This window comes from Podarcis pityusensis (genome assembly GCF_964106645.2).
Source record: "Podarcis pityusensis genome assembly, chromosome: Z".
Lineage (NCBI taxonomy): Eukaryota > Metazoa > Chordata > Lepidosauria > Squamata > Lacertidae > Podarcis > Podarcis pityusensis.
Window position 1 is genome coordinate 32,479,984 of NC_138044.1, and position 13,886 is coordinate 32,493,869.

Genomic DNA, 13,886 nt, shown 5'->3' on the forward strand with positions numbered 1-13,886 from the left:
GATCGTGCAGCGGGCTGGAGGGCGGGGAAGCGCATGCCAATACACGTGCACACACACTATTTCCGGCGCACTTCTGGGTCGGAGGAGCACTGGAAATAGTTTGTGTGCATGTGCATGGGCCTCCTCCGGCCCGGATGTGCACTGGAAATAACACTTGCGCACGTGCACAAGCTATTTCCAGTGCTCCTCCGACCCGGAAGTGGGCAGCCGCGCAGCGCAGCACCGGTAAGAGGGGGCGGCGGCAGCGGGCGGTGGGGGTTGCAGCAGGCCGGATAAACGAGTCCCTCGGGCCTTATCTGGCCCGTGGGCCTTAGTTTGGGGACCCCTGTCCTAGCCACACTGGGAGGATGCTGAGCAGGGTGGTCCACTGCCCCATAGAAGACAGCAGCCCTCACGTCGCAAAGTCTTGCAGTCTATCTTTGCATCATCCAGACAGCGCAAGGGGAGGAGTCAGCATCGTAAGAGCCCTGCCAAATCAAACCAAACCACCTTCTGTTCCAATATCCTGTTTACCACAGCAGGCAATAAAATATATTTGGATGGGAAGCCCTCAAGAAGAACATGAGGACAACAGTCCTCTCCCTCTGCTGTCCCCCAGCAACTGGCCATTCTGGTGGCAAATAACCTTCTTGCCTTGTGGTTGCCAGTAAACTTATCCTTGGTGCATTTATCTATGATTCCCTTTCATTTGTTTTGTTTTATTTTAATTAAAAAATTTTTTAAAAAATCTTATTTATTGATTTTTCACAAAAACAAAAAAACTACAAATTTTAACATAAACCGTAAGTTATTTTATCAATTGACTTCCCGTCCTTCCCTTCCACGCTTTCCATATTTACCCTTGAATGCTGCATATTTCACCTGCACTATTCAATACATCCATTTAAACCTATTTATCTTTAAAAAATCAACGCTCATATTTCAAGTCCTGCTCACGTTTTCATCTCGCTTTAGCAACACTTGAAATGCTTAATAAAAGTTCCTTAGTCCCCAAGGAAGTTTTTATCATTTGGGTCTCTAATCTTTCCTGTTAATCTTGCCAGTTCCGTGTATTCCAACATTTTCCAAAGCTATTCTTCCTTTGTTGGGACTTCTCCTCCTTTCCATCTTTGGGAATTACAGTATTCATGCTGCTGTCATTAAATACATAAATGTTAATAAATACTTTTAATTAAACTAAGCTATGTATAGACTAAACTATGTATAAGGCATTTATAAACTGCTTAATACGCTTAAGCTGTGTACCGTATTAAAAAAAAGATCGCTATCATTAAGACCAAAATGCAACCTAAAACCAAAAAAAAACTTAGAATAAAGGCACATAAAAGTAAGTAATAGAGGGATTCAGGAGATTTTGAAGCCATCTAAGCTTCAGCATCAGTAAAAAATGAATGGCGTGCTCTTGGATGTAAAATAATTAAGTTGCTGGATAGGATATTAAGATCCAGGGCCTCCATGTTAGCATTGTCAAGAAATACTACCTGTTCTGCATGCAAGGCCGGTAGGACAGGCAGAGCTCAGAAGCCTCAAATCGCAGACAAGACAGTGATGCCAGGAGAACAGGTTTAGATCTGCCAGATACTAGGAAACATTAAGGGACAATTATGATCTTTGGCCACCTGTGCTAAGTGATGCAGGTGCAGCCGGCTTTCATTCCCAGTCGGTGGACCAGAGTGAACACTCCTTGACTCTGGTCCTCCATCTATGCTCCATCTCCCAGCCTGCCCAATTGGCCAGTTCAAATATTGATGTGGGTGGGCTATCCAGCCGTCCAATGGCTGGCCACACCAAGAGGAATTTCACCCCCCAGGGATGGAGGGGAAGCCTGTGATAGGTCACAACTGCTGCCCACTCCCGAGCAGGGTAAGCAGCCATTATGGGACAAGGCAAGTCTGTACAAAAGGGACAGGCTCCATGTGAACAGAATCGGAACCAAATTGCCAGAACTTGATATAAAAAATGGTTTGCAGAGCTTATTGCTCACCAAGGGTCAAGCTGTGCATAATGTTCAGGAAAGAGCAACATCGGAAGCAATTTTCAACAGTATGGAAAGAAAAGAGTTATTTAGTCCTTTCCCCGTGCCACAGTCCAATCTGGTTCGTGGTGGGGTGTGGCAGCAGCTTTTTAGGCAAGGTATAGACAGTTGTAAGCAGGTGCTCCATACAATGTATAGTTTGATCCTAAGTTCTCCGTTAGCTGGGAGGGAACACTAATGCCACACAGAGCTCTTGCATAACCAGGATTGTGCAAAGTACAAAATGACGCGTATTTGCTCAATTTGTATAGTTTACATGGAGCACTGGATATGGGTGGCGCTATAGTCTAGGGCTTGCCGAACAGAAGGTCGGCGGTTTGAATCCCCGCGATGGAGTGAGCTCCCGTTGCTCGGTCCCAGCTCCTGCCCACCTAGCAGTTCGAAAGCACGCCAAAAAGTGCAAGCAGATAAATAGGTACCGCTCCAGCGGGAAGGTAAACGGCGTTTCCGTGCACTGCTCTGGTTTGCCAGAAGCGACTTAGTCATGCTGGCCACATGACCTGGAAGCTGTCTGCGGACAAATGCCGGTTCCCTCGGCCTACAGAGTGAGATGGGCACACAACCCCAGAGTAGTTTGCAACTGGACCTAACGGTCAGGGGTCCCTTTACCTTTACATGGAGCTCAGGGGTCATCTTTCTTACTGGAGGATTTGCATTCTCTGGGTGCAAAATCTTACTGTTTTATTGTCTCTGCACACAGCTCCGGTGAAGATCTGTGACAGGCACAGGGATGCAACTGGCGTCATAAAGCAAAGGGGAGAAGATTCAATCTTTCTCTGCAACACTCACATTTAAAAACAGAAGCCAACGTTCAATTGCCAAGGCCTGAGAAATGCTGTGCGTAGCACCCACGCTGGCCTTTCTGTGTGGGTGCAACCGTCCACAAAGCCTATTCTCAAAAACACCCGTGAGCCTGGAAGCCAGAAAGAAAATGCTAGCCTATGCTGACTCCGGCCTGCAGCAAGCTAGTTGCGAGCCTTCACTGTGTGCACAAAGCACAACTCACAGTGCACCCTTACAAGTAACACTAAGAAAGGATTAGTAGTTGCACATCAAACACCTCTCCCAGCACACAGCAGTATGTGTACACAGTGCACTCACCAGGAAATGAAGGTGCAGAAATTCAGCATGGGGCAGCCTTTTCCCACATCTTTTCTTACTGCCATGAAAGGATTGTGGCAGAAACCATCACAGGGGCCTTCAAAAGATCTGGGTGAGTGTACCCTATCCCTGACATCTATGGATGATTGCAGTGCCAGATTTCCTTTCCCCATATTGACATGCATCTATTCCCACCCACCCATCTGCAGGCTTCAAGTTCCCAAGCTATGTTTTCGTGCTGTGCATACAAGACACAGCCATAAACACATACGGGAAGCTCAGACCTCTGCCTTCCCTACTGGGTTTTCTGCTCATTAATCAGCACAACTTAATGGAGCTGTTCGTTCAAACAGAATAAGCCAGAGCCCTCATTAAGCCAGAAGTGTATGAGTGCTCTCTAGGAGAAAAAAAAAATTAAGAAAGCAAAACACTAACTCATGCTGCAACCAGGCTTACAAATCAAGGAATTGGGGAGGGCAGGGCTGTGGTCCACACCCAAGCTTCTCTATCATTCAGGGAATTGCAAGGGGCTTGAAAGACCATCTGGCTCAAATGTCTACTGGCTTCAAAATCAGCACAGGAGACAATATCTTCTCAGCTGGGGAACATGGCCAGAGCCATTTTTCTGCCAGAATACAACACTAAACTAGGCAATTCCAAGAAGACTTTTGAGAAGCTACCACAGCTCAGTGGTAGAGCACAAGATTTGCATGCAGAAGGTCCCAGGTACAACCCTGAGCATCTCCAGTTAAAACTTTAAATGGAAGTTTAACCTCAGGAAGAAATTTGCATCAGAATCCACTTATTCAGGAAGTTTTACACGGAAACCCCTGCTAAACTGAAGGGGGTGGAAATGTCTCCATTTTAGCAGTGCCTTGCACCTGTCATCATTAGGCGACTGACAGGTAGGCACGCCAATCCTGAGCGAGGATTTCATCCCAGGTGCCTCCAGTCCAAGTTCAGTCCTCCTCCCCACTACATCACAACAGCTTCTGCCAGCCTTGGTGAGCCCAACCAAAGTCTGAGAGGGAAGGAAAAGGAAAAGGTGGTATCTGCATTGAAATCATTCTGAAACATATCTGATTCTACCTCAAACCTAGCAGGCTTCTTTGCTTCTGCTGCCCCCATAAGAAGACTATCCCCAGAATCTAACACCCAATAAGGCATCAAGGAGAGAAGCTAGAAGGTTTTAAACAGCCAGCCCGCCCCAGAGGCTGCTATTATGGCTCTGGGTTCCCATACAGATTCATCTTCAGCAGGGATGGGGGAACTGTAGTCATCTAGATCAGAGTTTCCCAAACCTGGGTCTCCATCTGTTTTTGGACTACAACTCCCATCATCCCTAGCTAGCAGGACCAGGATGATGGGGATTGTAGTCCAAAAGCAGCTGGAGGCCCAAGTTTGGGATTACAAATCCCACCATCTCAGACCACTAGCCATGCTGGCAGGGTCTGGTGTTCAACAACAGCTGTAGGACCACAGGTTCCCCATTCCCCTATCAACAAATGCAAGGCCATTAGCACCATGAGTGGAGCCGTTACGGGAAGCCAAAATGAAGAAAAGCTTGGCTTTGCCTGAAAATCTAAATATTCTTCACCAAAAAAAAAGTGGTGCTCTGGGGAACTCCCACCCCTCTTAAGCCAGAATTCACTCCACAGCTTCATTTGGGACTTGATCTTCAGCAAATGGTGAGATTCTACATGCATCAGCAGAAAACACCATTTATTTTTTTTCAAGTGTAACCAGAAGCACTCACAATCAAGAGCATTAGTCTCTCCTGGAAAATCCAGGACCTGGAAACCACAGCCTGGAGGGAACTGTCAGCAAATCTTGCCTCGGGCTTGTAAGTACTGCATGAGGTTCCACTTTATTTCCTGGGATAATTCAAGTCTTCCCCCATCAAAATTGACCAAAAGCCCCGCTAGGGACCAGAAGCGTTTCTTTACAACCCTGCCTGATTGAGCAAATCAACTGCCTCGAGCTGGGAACACACAACTGCCAAGGCAGAACAGGCGTGTTACACCATCTGCTGTTGACATGACAGTCCCGGGTCTTTAAATAGCCAAGGGTCAACCACAGGAGCTCCGAAAGCACGCATCTCTGTCCCAAGACACAGGCGTGCAATAGTAGCACACAAGACCCATCCAGCTGTCACCTCGCCCATCCCTGTCAGCCAAGCAAGGAGGTTTCCATCATACTTGGCAAAGGGAATTGTTCCAAGAGAGATGTAGCAAATGAAGGGCCATAGCTCAGTGGCAGATGACCTGCTTCGCAGGTAGGAGGTCCCTGATTCCATTTCTGGTGTGTCCAGGTAGGACTGGAAACAGCTCTATTCTGAAAACCTATACAGCTGCTGCCAGTCAATTCAGACAATACAATAGCTGGAATGACCTAACTTGGTATAAAACAGCTTCCTATGTACCTAAGAATACTTATCAATAGCAACTTTTTTATTTTTAAAAAAGCAGGTTTGCTAAACAACTTATCCCAGAAACCCTCACTGAGAGACTGGCTGTTGCCACAGACATGACTCTTTCATGAAAAGTAGAGGAAGCATCTCAGGATACACTGTGAAAAAGAGTGACTCCACTTGCTGCCGGAGCTACAGAGATAATTTTCTGGAAGTACACTGGTCTTTACTAATTTCCGCACAATGATTTCTTCCTAATCTCCCCTTGAATGCCTAGGAATTTACACAGCCGACAGAATGGCAACCTTTCTCCAGCTCTGTTCTGTTCAGGTTTCAGAAATGATAAGAAAAGGCAACATGAAAAATCTAACAGTAAATCTAACACAGCCCTTGTCAGCCAGGTGTCCTCCAGATATATCGGTCTACAATTCACCACAGTAAGGGCTGGCGGAGAGCTACAGTCGAAAACATCTGGAAGACCCAGGTTGGCAGAGGCTAATCATACAGACACACCACTTTAAAGTTGTTCATCATCTTCCCCAGGGCCACTTTAAGACTCCACCTGCCATCATAAAGGCTTCCTGTAAAGGCAGCCACAGAGCAAAGCACTGGGCACACACTAGCCTATATCACTTGTACGTCACAACAGCACAGCTTGCATTCTGGTTCCGATCAGTCAAAATAATTGCGAAATCACCCTTGAACTTCAACAAGACTCCTAGTGAATGCTGCAGTTTGTGAAGATTCAACTCAAAAAATGCTTTTGGGTCAGCAATGTTGCAGTGGGTGGGGAGTTAAGATGATGATGAAAGGATTCTTGTTAGGCTCTGGATCAAAGTTCAAATGCTCAGCACCAGCAACTCTCTGGACACTGCACTCTTGAGGAATGCAAAGCAGTTTGAGGCTCGCAGAAATCTGTACGATATCCAGCTCCTTACAAGCCGCAGCTGCTATTTTGGACTGTGAAGTCCAAGTTAAGTCACCATCCACTGAAGACTGCAAATTCCAAAGTTGTTGATGTAAAGATGTGTTCAGGGAAGACAATGGCAAATTATACAAAGGCAAGAGGGATTGGGGGGGGGGGTTAGCACACTGTAACTCCCTCACCTTACCTGCTGGGGTCAGGTAAGGCCACTGAGTGGCAGACAGAAGCTCTAACATGCAAACCTCTCTCCAAGCTTGCTGAATCTAAATAATCCAACAGCCCACAGCATCTGAGCTGCAAACAATATCAGCGATGTCTGTCACTAAATACTAATATAAAATGTGGAGTGAAACACATCACAGGTAAATATTTTGTTTCAAGCCTAAGTAAACCTGATAGCTTCGGAGATTTCCAGCTCTTAGGTTAAACCCTGAATATTCTGCACCGTATCAAGTTTCTGTCTTTAGCCCACAGAAAACATGATATGTGCCGAAGCCATTGGCACCGTTAGTGCAAGCAAAATCCCTAGAAGGCAACAGCTTAAATATTCTCAATTGACATCAAGCCACAGACCCAGAAATTGATTCTTCCAAAGTCCTCCACGACAGCCTCACACATCCACCGTGCTTTCCTCTGTCCAGACAGAAAATGCAGTGCCAAAGCAGAAAAAGAACCGGCTGTCTAAACTTCAGCCCAACCTGATAATTTCACATTGCCCAAAACTGCAGAATTTAGTTAAGCTGCAGTTCAGTTTGCTACCCAAACCAGGAGAACAAGACTCTTAGACACCGTGGACCTTGCTTCAGTGACGCAACTGGGAACTTGCAAATGAAAGAGGACAGGATTAGATCTGAAGTGGGGAGGGCAGAGGAAGGATGCTGCAACCACATATTCTACTCAGGATGGAAAAAGCAGAGAAAGAACCCAAGGATGCTGTCTTTCCTCTACAGGGACAGCCCGCTAGCCAAGGGTGGTAAGAGATGAAGCAAACCAACCAGTGGATGGCGTGCAATTATCTTTCTCCACCACCCCTTCCAACTTCAGTGTCTCAGGCTAGCACCTGGGAGAGAAAACTTGTTTCAACTGGTGTTACCTGGCGGTGCACCTGCCCTCCCGTTTGGTTCTGCTGGCAGCTCCATTAATCCCCCCTGGCAAACCACCCACAATATTGCTGTGCTCCCAAGAGTCAGATGTGCACCTGGAAGAGAGCCAGAAGCATTCAGATGTGGAACCACAGCCAGGAGAGGGGAGCTCAGGGTCAGCAGGGCCATGGCTGGGGACACACACCTGCCACCATGTCAGAAGTGCGTAGGCACAAGTGTTCTGAAGTCTGCAGTGCCAAAAGGGATTGGCGGGGTGGCAAAGGAAGGGGCCACCTTACCGCCATCTCAGCTCTTTGGCAGAAAACTCAACTCTGCAAAATACTGAGGAAAATTCTGAAGCGGGGGCGGGAGGGAGCCGGGAGAGGGTTGCCCCTCTGCCAAAAGGCGGGGGCGCAGGTATATGCAAGGCCACTTCACGCACACATCCTTACACATCACAAAGCAGCACATCCACGCTCCAAAATACGCACTTCTCTACCTTTCAAACAGTGCAACCTAAAACTGACACCCTCCCCCCCCCCCGCCCCGCGCGCCGCCCTACTAGCCATTCCTGCAGACCGGTTGTTAACCCCTTCCTTCCCTCTGCTTCTCCCAAGCCAAATCCAAGTACTCACAACCCGTGGGAGCCGATTCTTTCCCCGCCCGCCTGGAGGAAACCTACTTCCTCCGCTCTTGGTTATGCCCCCCTCAGTTAACCCCTTCTTGCCTGCACAAGAGGTTCAACACCTCTCTCCCATCTCTGGTGTGGGCCCGCCAGTCCGCGACGCCCAGCCTCCCCACCACCACCACCACCACCCCACTACCCCGCACGCCCTCCGCTCTTCTCTTGGGGCGATCGCCAGAGCGCAAAGGCCACCTCCTTTGCGCCGCGCTGCGCGAGTCCTCCCGTCGGGGCGGCGACCACCGCCCGCCCGTCCAGGGCTCGTTCCTTCGGCGGCGGCGTCCTTTCTACTTACCAGCCGGTGCGAGGAATCTCCGCGCCACCGCCGCTGCTGCCGCCCGGCTGTCATCTTGCTGGAAGCGCGGAGAGGAGGAGGAGGAGGAGCCGGCGCAGAGAGCGCGGAGCTGCCGGTCGGGGAGCGTGTGCGGGAAGATAGGGAGAGAGGGAGGGAGGCGAGGCTGGCCCGGCCGATGGGAGGAGAAAGGGAGGGCAGGAAGGAAGCCGGAGCCACAGCCGCGCACTCCTCCTCCTGCCCGCTGTTCCCTCCTCTTGGCCGGAGCGTCCCCCCCGAGCGAAGGCGAGACGCAGACCGTCCACTTCCAAGCGCGCACCGGCCGACGGACAATGGCAGCAGGGGAGCCGGCTGAGGGGCCGCCCTCCACGTGCTGGCTCTGAGGACGGCAGCCGTCGCTAGAGGGCCTTCGGGAGACCGCAGGAGGAGGAGGAGGAAGAGAATCAGCGGACCGGGAGCCCTTCGTCGCGGCAGAAGCGGCGACGTCAAATCCTAAATCAAACTCGCGTCGCATAATCAGTCGGTAGCATGACCTGGCGGAGGAGGCGGCCCCCTTTCATAATTACACATAAAGCCGGTCTCGTGGCACCTTTTAGAGACAAGAAAGATTCACCACCTTATGCCAGATGAATTGTGGCATAAGCCTTTCCTAGACTGGAGTCCTGTCCAACAGAAGCAGGAAGGGCTTGTTATTACATTGATGTGCCACCTTTCTTCCAAACAACACAAGGTGGCCTACATAGTTCTCCTCTACATTCTATTCTCACAACAGCCCTGTGAGGTAGGTTTGGTTGAGAGACTCTGGCTCTGAACTCACCATACGTTTAAAGCACATGACTTCCCCTAAGAATCCTGGGAACTGTCTACTGGGAATTGTGGCTCTACGAAAGTTTAACTAGTTTAAATATACAGCCGTACCTTGGATCCCGAACGCCTTGGTACTCGGACGTTTTGGCTCCCGAATGCCGCAAACCCAGAAGTGAGTGTTATGGTTTGCGAACGTTCTTTGGAACCCGAACGTCCAACGGGGCTGCTGCAGCTTCCGATTGGCTGCAGGAGCTTCCTGCAGACAATCAGAAGCCGCACTTTGGTTTCCGAACATTTTGGAAGTCGGAACAGACTTCTGGAATGGATTCCGTTCGACTTCCAAGGTACGACTGTATGGCGTTTATGCAGCCTACAACTGCCCCAAAGTCACCCAGTGTGCTTCCTGAACACTCGTCTCCCAGGTACCAGTTCAGTACTAACAACTGCAGCACCAGAAATGGAAAAGGCACAATAATCTGCAACTTCTGCCTATGGGCTCAAGTGAATATGAGATGACCAGAGTGACTAGTATCAACAGCTGTGGCCGTAAATTTTGTACAGTTCTTAAACTAAGGCTGCAATTCTCTACTCAATGGATTTCTGAGCAGACATTTATAGGATCGTTCTGTTGGCTTCCAATCCTAAACACTCTTGCTAGGGCATTAAGTCCCATCGGAGACTTTTTTTATTTATTTAAAAATATTTATATGCTGCTCTACCTACATGCTTAAAAATATATACAGTCATACCTTGTGTTGCATTTGCTTCAGGTTGAGCGTTTTCAGGTTGTGTCCCGTGGCGACCTGGAAGTACCAGAAAGGGTTACTTCCAGGTTTCACTGCTAGCGCATGCGCAGACGCTCAAAATGACACCACGTGCATGTGCAGAAGCGGCAAATTGCAACACACGCAGACGCGGGTTGCGTTCTGCTCAGGATGCGAATGAGGTTCCGGAATGGATCCCGTTCGCAACCAGAGGTACCACTGTAGTGCCTTCATGCTGTGTGTCAGCGTGAGAAACAGCAGGCAGGCCCAGGCGAACTGCTTAATGAGATAAGGAGGTGTTGTGAAGTGCCTCCCCACCCACCCCCAACCCATTAAACAGGCCTGCAACAAAGTTCAATGGCGGGTGAGGCCCTTCCCACAGCAATTTAGTAAGCCACTATGTAGAATCCCTCTGCATCTACCCCTCTATTAAACATGCATGCAGGAAGGGGAGGGGCTTGGGGTGGCTGTGGTGGGATAGACAAGGGGGTAGGTGAGGCTTAAAGGGGGAGGATTTGGTCAGAGGATCAGAAGGTTGGCGGTTCGAATCCCCGCGACGGGGTGAGCTCCCGTTGCTCGGTCCCTGCTCCTGCCAACCTAGCAGTTCGAAAGCATGTCAAAGCGCAAGTAGATAAATAGGTACCACTCCAGCGTTTCCGTGCACTGCTCTGGTTCGCCAGAAGCGGCTTAGTCATGCTGGCCACATGACCCGGAAGCTGTACACCAGCTCCCTCGGCCAATAAAGCGAGATGAGCACCGCAACCCCAGAGTCGGCCACGACTGGACCTAATGGTCAGGGGGTCCCTTTACCTTTACCTAGGGGAAAGGACAGAGGGGTATGCAACGCTGGCGAGTAGGGGCAGCACTCCTTATTTAAAAAAAACAACCAAGCTGGTATACAGCAAATCATTAAGCTATAGAACAAAGACAGTGAATCAGTATAATACCATAAAATAGTGATGCATATGCCATTTCACCTGACAGCGGTGTGTGCAGGCTTCATTGTTGGCATCCATCTGTCTTGAGAGGCAATGGATGAGTGCACCGGGGGGGGGGGAGTCGAGGTCAAACCGTTGGAAAGTTTCAGTGCCTGCTGTGGCTGCAGAGACCGATACAGGAGAGAGATGTTTTGTTGCAGCTCGGGCAGATGAAAATGTTCCATGGCTTCTCTGCATTACTGATCAGGAAATGCCTGCTTGGGCAAATATATTGTAAAGCACTCGGCAAGAAGGGAGTACAGTTTGCATGCCAGTCTTCTGAGTAAACAGGCACAGGGTTGCACAGTAAGTAATTTGTGCACGTTAAATATTGCCCAATATTTAAATATAAGTAGATGCAAGAGACACAAAAGGAAAGCCAATCGAGACAGGGCACCTCCATAAGAGTGAACAGCCATTGCAGGCCTGCTGGATCAAGCCAATGGCCCATCTGGTGCAGTATCCTGTTATAGCGGCCAGTCAGATGCCTCTGGGAAGCCCGCAAGCAGGATCTGAGCGCAACAGTACTCTCCAGCACACTCACATAGCCATTGTGAGTAGTTGGCACCTAGAGCCTTTCAGAGCTCTGTTCTTTGACTGACTGGCTGATCAAGTAGAAGTCCTAGGAAGGAGAGAAAATCTGTTCCCTGGTGATCCCTGTCCTTACCCCAAGGGTTGAATCCTGCACATCAGGCATTAAGGAAAGGGCTGGGGCAGATTACCTCCAAGGCCGCTTCCAACCCGATGAATTTCTATAGCTAGCGCCTGCCCATTGGCCAGTTTAATATCCCATTATCTAGAAAGGAAAATTAGCAGGCAGCGGACCGTTCTGCCTCTGCTCACATTCCCAAATAATGACTGTACATCACTGGCTGCCCTAAGTTAAGGCTGAGTTAAGGCAGACCACATCCAAGCCACAATGTGGCAAATTTATGGGTGGTTGAAAGCAGATTTGTATTACACAGTAATTAAAAGCAACAACCCTTAATTCTAAAATACTACTTAAGAACTTAAGTAGAGCCCTGCTGCATCAGACCAATGGCTCATCTAAGTCTTCTATCCCATTCTCACAATAGCTAACCAGATGACTATGAGAAGACCACAAGCAAGACTTGAGTGCAACTGCTCTCTCCCAGCAAATGGTATTCAGAAGCATTCTGCCTTTAGCACAAATAATAAAGTTCGTAACAAGAGATAGCCGTATCCTCCATGAATTTTAAGCGTAGTTTGAAGTCATCCGTGTTGGCGGCCACACTGCGTCTTGTGTTAGTGGATTCCATAATTGAACTATGTGATGTGTACTTCCTTCACTGGAAGGCCCCAGATTTCAGTATTATGAGAAACTGAGAGAAACTTAACTCTGCACACTTTATCTGCACATGCATAATTTTATGCATCTGTTACACTTCACTTTTTTGTAACCAAAAAAAGCCCCAAATGTAAACACACACAAAACCCCCTTTCTTCAGAAGCGAATTGCTCCAGTACTTTGATCATGTTAGTTACCCTTTTCTGAACCTTTTCCAGCTCTGCAGTCTCCTTTTTTGGGGTGGAATGGTGACCAGAACTATATTCCAAGTATAGTCACATCATAATGTTGTATACAGTGGTACCTCGGGTTAAGAACTTAATTTGTTCTGGAGGTCCGTTCTTAACCTGAAACTGTTCTTAACCTGAGGTACCACTTTTGGTAATGGGGCCTCCCGCTGCCGCCGCGCGATTTCTGTTCTCATCCTGAAGCAAAGTTCTTAACCCGAGGTACTATTTCTGGATTAGCAGCGCCTGTAACCCGAGGTACCACTGTACAGTGGTACCTTGGGTTAAGAACTTAATTCGTTCTGGAGGTCCGTTCTTAACCTGAAACTGTTCTTAACCTGAAGCATCACTTTAGCTAATGGGGCCTCCTGCTGCTGCTGCGCCGCTGCTGCATAATTTCTGTTCTCATCCTGAAGCAAAGTTCTTAACCTGAGGTAATATTTCTGGGTTAGCAGAGTCTGTAACCTGAAGCATATGTAACCTGAAGCGTATGTAACCCGAGGTACCACTGTAATGGCATTGTGATTTTGACAGTTATAGTTTTCTATCCCTTTCCTCAAGATCCTTTAAATGGAATTCACCGTTTTCACAGCTGTTGCATACTGGATCAGCACCTTCTAAGAGTTATCCACTATGATCCCCAGTCTTTTTCCTGCTCAATCACTGCCAGTTTGGATCCATAAGTGAATATATATATATTAGGATTTTTGCCCCAATGTGTATACTTAGTTACATTGAATCACATTCACCTAATTTTAATGCTTGTTCATTCGGTTTAGAGAGAACCTTTTGGAATCCCTCCAATTTCTTTTTTGTTCTTACTACCCTGAGCAATTTGATGTCATCAGCAAGCTTGACCACCTCACTGCCCACCCCAAATGCCATGTCATTTATGAACAAGAACTACCCATCCACGGAGGAATCCACTATCTACATCTCTCTATGAGGAGGACTGTCCATTTATTCCTACGTGCTTCACGTTTTTTAACCAGTCACTGATCCATAAGAGGACCCTCCTCTTATTCCATGACTGCTGGACTTATTTCGGTGAACAACTTAAAGCTTTTTGAAAGTGTTAAGTGCATAATGTCAACTTGATCACCTCTACCTGTATGCTTGTTGACACTCTCAAAGAACTCTAAAAGGTTAGTGAGGCAGGTGTGACTCTTGCGGAAGCCATGCTGGTTCTCCTTTGGAACAATAAGCAATATTCTGAACACTCTTGATTTGTAACACGCTTCAAGATCGCTTGAGGAGGCCACATGAAATGGTGCG

At 48.2% G+C, this 13,886-nt stretch overlaps 1 protein-coding gene across 1 annotated transcript in view; it reads right to left on the minus strand.

Annotated features, from left to right (window-relative positions):
* MID2 (midline 2) overlaps window positions 1-8,938 on the minus strand; it is a 195,002-nt gene extending 186,064 nt beyond the window's left edge. Inside the window, exon 1 of the mRNA XM_080990250.1 lies at window positions 8,531-8,938. The gene's annotated coding sequence lies outside the window, so the exon portion shown is untranslated. The remainder of the gene's footprint in view (window positions 1-8,530) is intronic.
* Window positions 8,939-13,886: the final 4,948 nt, after the last annotated feature.